Here is a 5,052-nt window from a genome sequence, read left to right on the forward strand (position 1 = left end):
GGATATATATTGTAAAATGATGCATCTCATCTCACTAATATTTTAGTTTGAAAATTGGTTATTTTATGTAACTGTTATTTGCGTCAATATGTGAAAAGTTTATTACTGATCTTTTAAATGAATTAATAACTAAATCTTTAAAATTTTTTAGTTCTTTGTATGTAACCCATATAAACAAGCTTTCTTTGGTGTCCTCAATAATAGTTAAAAGTGTAAAGTTGTCCTAAGGTAAAAAGTTTGAGAACAATTTTTCTTAAGAAGGATTCTTCATTCGGAAACATGAGGAGTGAAACTAATTGTCCTTTGTTCCTCTAATTCTAGACATAATGTATTAGACAGTGATGCTTGTTTCCAGACTTTTCTATTTTTTTGAGACATGGATGTACTTACCAAAAGTATAAATATTCAGCAAACTTATTTTTTGACAGATCTTGACAGTCTTCAATATTAGCTCACAGTAGATAATGACTGAGACTCTCTCCGTAAACACGCCCTGGCCCATGGCTGGGTGCACCTGAAGCTCCTGCTTGGGCCATGGCTGCTATGGAGAGAGCATGAGGGCAGGAGAGCATGAGAGCATGAACAAATGAATGATCAGGCAAAAGCCCGCTACCAAGAGAGGCCTTTGTTGAGCTTTGATTATATTTCCTTAGGCCTGGGAAAAAGAGGCTTTAAAAAGGTAGCAACCGCCCTGGCCTGTGTGCTCTAATGGTTAGCATGCTGGCCCGCCCACCAAAAGATCTCGGGTTTGATTCCTGGCCAAGAGCACTACCTGGGTTTCAGGTTCCTTCCCCACCCAGGTTGGGACGAGTAGAGGAGGCAACCAATCAATGTATCTCTTTCACATCAATGTTTCTCTCTCTTTCCCTCTCCCTCCCTCTCTCCCTTCCACTTTCTCTAAAACCAATGGGGGGGTAGGGGGGGGGGAATCCTCTCATGAGGATTAACAACAACAGCAACAAAATCAACAATTCTCTTTCCCAGCCTTTTGTGGGCTTGTGCTTGGCCCTCTCCCTAATCAACCTGGTCTTTTTCCCAGGTTAGACACCTCCCCTTTATGGCCACCATCTTGGGTTCTCCTGCACATGTGCCTAGCAAAGGCATTTCTAGGTAGCGGGCGGGTTGTTTTCAGAAATGTTTTTTCCTGCCAGTTTAGGGGATTAGTTCCTGGAGGGTGGAGGATGTGGTGGCATTCCCTGGGGAGCCTATGAACGCTGTGGCTTCCCAGTGAATCAGGCTTAATGTCGATTCAGCTCTCCACTTTATTAGGTTTAATGTCTGATTCCATTTGCTCCCTTCCCTTATTAGTGACTAACTAGGTTTCTACACTAACAGTTCCTTGTTGCTGAGACCTGAGAGATATTTCTCCCGGGTCTTCCCCCAGACACCACTAGAATGTAATTAAAAAACCCCACAACTTCAATTACCTTTTATATAAAAATTATTAAAGTTTTCCAGGGAAAACTTTTGCTTCTTTAGCAATTCCTTATTTCCAGAATGCTCCTCAGTTCAAGCTAGTGGCACACAATGAAAAGCAAAGTCAGCAAAGAAAATTTAAAGTTTAATCCAGATATTGTTAAAGAAAGAAATCATTCTGACACTTGTTAAAATGATAAGGAGGATTTTATTTAAGACTATTGCCTTGGAGTGTTGTAGAGAGCGGGCTCAAGGCCAAATATAACAAGGGCTAGTGGGGATTTATAGGCATGGAGCAAGGGATGGGGGGTCAGTGGATAGAAAATTACTAAGAGGAGACATCCAGGGTTGGGTTGCTAAACTGGCTTTACAGGATTCTTGCTAAAGGCAGGTCAAAGACTTACCCAACGCCCTAACCGGTTTGTCTCAGTGGATAGAGCGTCGGCCTGTGGACTGAAGGGTCCCAGGTTTGATTCCGGTCAAGGGCATGTACCTTGGTTGCGGGCACATCCCCAGTTGGTGGTATGCAGGAGGCAGCTGATCGATGTTTCTAACTATCCTTCTCCCTTCCTCTCTGTAAAAAAATCAATAAAATATATTTTTAAAAAAAGACTTACCCAACAAAAGTAAGAGATGAGGAGCTTGATCAAATGTCATGGATAGGGGGATTCTTGTTAAACTGATTTAGCAGAATTCTAGTTGAGACTGGACAATGCAGGTTTAGCAAAGACAGGTTGGACACCAACGTTCACATGTAGCAGGCAGGCATGAGAAGAGCAAGGACACTGCCCACGTACACAAAGGTCACCAGGGTAGAAAGCCAGCAGTGCCCAGCAATGGGCAAAACTGGGACACAAGGACCTTACCCCAGGGTTACCTTTCCTCCCCTAGCAGGTCACTAGGCATGTGGATTAGACCCCTGACCTTTCATAACACCTGTCATGTTCAGGCGGTTCAGACCCTGCCCTGACTTTTCCTTCCCTGGCATGTTGCTAGTCATCAGGTTAGGACCCCCCTTGACGTGGGAATAAAAAGGAGTCCTGAGAAGAGATACCCAGAACAATGAAGTTCTGACTGAAATCAAATACATCCAGGCCTCAGTTGTATTTCAGCTCTAGGCCCAGAAAAGCAGCAAAACCAGACAAGTGATGCTGTGGCTGTCTCAGGACCAGCTACACTGACTAATGACCCCCGTCCTGGCACCACCCAATCAGTGAGACCACGACCCTGAAAGAGCACAAGTGGGAAGCTGATGAATATTCTATTAAGTCCCTCCCCTGAGACCTGCCCTAAGATTCCCACCTGCAAGACAGAGATAAATATGCTCCGGACAAAGGGCCCAGTGAGTGCCCTCCCTCCTAGGAGCACGCCCTTGCCATTCCCAACAGGCACGTATCCCCCAACCTCTGAGGGACCCCATGAGACTTGCAACCAGGGGAGCGATGGGCAGCAGCAGCTCATCTCAGGCTTACCCCCTGAACCTGTCTCCAAGGCCCCCTCTTATCTGTGTCGCCCTTCCCTTTGGATATCTCCACCCCCCATCCCCTTTTCCTTAAATAAATTCAATTTTCTTTAATCACCCTCTGAGATGGCTATTTAGCCTGCCCACGCACCACCACACCACCCATGTTAATTTTTCTGGGGCAGTCTTTTATTTCTACTCCAATAAATCTTACCCCTACACCTCATGGTCCCAGGCCTGGGTCACCAAAATGTTTTTCTTGTGACTGTGCAGGGGCCTTATTTCCACCAGCAACAGAACATTTAACTTCTTAATCCACTGACTTTCCCCTGCATTGCAGAGTGGTCAATCTTTTGTTGGCTGCTAGAAAGTTCAGGCAAAATGAGCCATCCTCTGTTAAATGTACTTCTCAGCATGAAAACATTTTTTTTAGTATGCTCATCTAATTCCTAGCTTCAGTTTAGCTTCTCCATCCTCGTTTTGTTCTCTATTATATCCATTTTCTCCCTTACCTACTCTCTTATTTTTCTTGCTTTAGTTTTTTTAAGCCATGTCAAGTCTTTTATAGAAACTAGCAGAATTTCAAGAAATGATTCAAAAATAATAAACTGAGTAAACGCAAGGGCTGAGGAAGCAGTGGTTTTGAGCTCATTTCATATCTACATTAAATATTAGTTATTATTTTCCCCATATTTCTGGGTTAGAAAACAAAGAAATGAAAACTGTAAATTTGCAAGGCTAATGCTTTTATACTAATTAAACATGGGGACCTGAGGGTTTTTCCCCATAATTACCTTAGGATGCCTCTGTCACAGAGTGCTGCAACTTTTTCATTTGGAAATTTTACAGATCAGTGATATAAATGCAAATATAAATGAAAAGACTTAAGAACATCCGAATTCCTGTCTTGACTAATTTACTAAAATATTCTCCCATATTGGCCCTTTTCTCCCTCTACACAAGAGATATTTATTTCTTTATTGAAAAACTCATTACATATGCTTGTGCAATGTCAATTAGCCATGGTGTAACAAGAATTTTATGTTTGAGCTACAATGAATTTCTAAGGAAATCTATTGTTTTCAAGGCTGAGGCTCAATTGGAAAAGATCCAAATCATTACCTAAATTTACATCCTATTGTTATGCATGAATCTTTTTACAACTTCCTATAGGGTATTTAGAAATAGACAAAAGTTTTGTTTGTTTTATTCTCCTTGCTCCTACTGTGCTAATACCTTTTTATATAGCTAGCATTTTGGGGTAGATTCTCAATTGGAAAAAAATAAAGCAGAAACACTAAGTCTCACAAGGAACTCTACTTGGGAAGAAAGGAAATCGGTTAGAATCAGAGTTTCCTTGCATGAGGACCTCAGGGTTTTGGGGTCGGATCCAGGCCAATGCCTGGCCAGTGACACACACTTTCTGGACCCTGGCCCTTCTGCTGTTCCCCACCAGCCCAGGGATTTTGTGAGCTGCCCTCCTTCCTTCCCAATGTGGCTATAGATGCTAGTCCAGGGAGAGGTGATAGTGTGGTAGTGGTGGTTGACACGGGAGTGCAACTTTGTCTTCCGGCCCTGCTCGTGCTGGATCTAGATGTACCATTTCTATTTTACAGTGGGTTGCTACTGGGCTGGCCTAACATGCCTTGATGCATCTGACCATATCCAGATAGGTGGGCAGTTCTTGCAGCATAGTCACTTGATGTCCCAAGATCTGTGCTCTGTCATAGGACCCAGCAGCAAACCAGGGGCTCTTTGTGAAGGGCATATAATTCTTTTCTGTAAATGGCAAGGCTTTGCTTCAGAACTCTAGTATTTGCATTGTCACTCTTTTACTGGGACTTTCCTTAACCTCCACATGGCATCTTTTCCCATCACAGATGCCTCTGAAAAGATAGATAAGTACTGGGTCATGTGGCTCAAATGCCAGGTCTGCTCATACTCTTGCCTGGGTCTACTATAGGGAATTTTCCTGGTCTGTGCCCCACTGAAAGCTGGCAGCCTATTATGTCTCTTGGTAATAAGGGGAGAGAATTCCTCGGTGAGGACTATGCTGCCTTCGAATTCAAAGAGGCCTATCAGGCACTGTGCTTCCTTCTTACTGGTGGGAGGTGCAGGATGGCACACTTTGTTCTTTACACTGAAAGTGATGTCTCACAATGCCCCAGACCATT

Source organism: Myotis lucifugus, unplaced genomic scaffold (assembly GCF_000147115.1).
Source record: "Myotis lucifugus unplaced genomic scaffold, Myoluc2.0 scaffold_57, whole genome shotgun sequence".
Lineage (NCBI taxonomy): Eukaryota > Metazoa > Chordata > Mammalia > Chiroptera > Vespertilionidae > Myotis > Myotis lucifugus.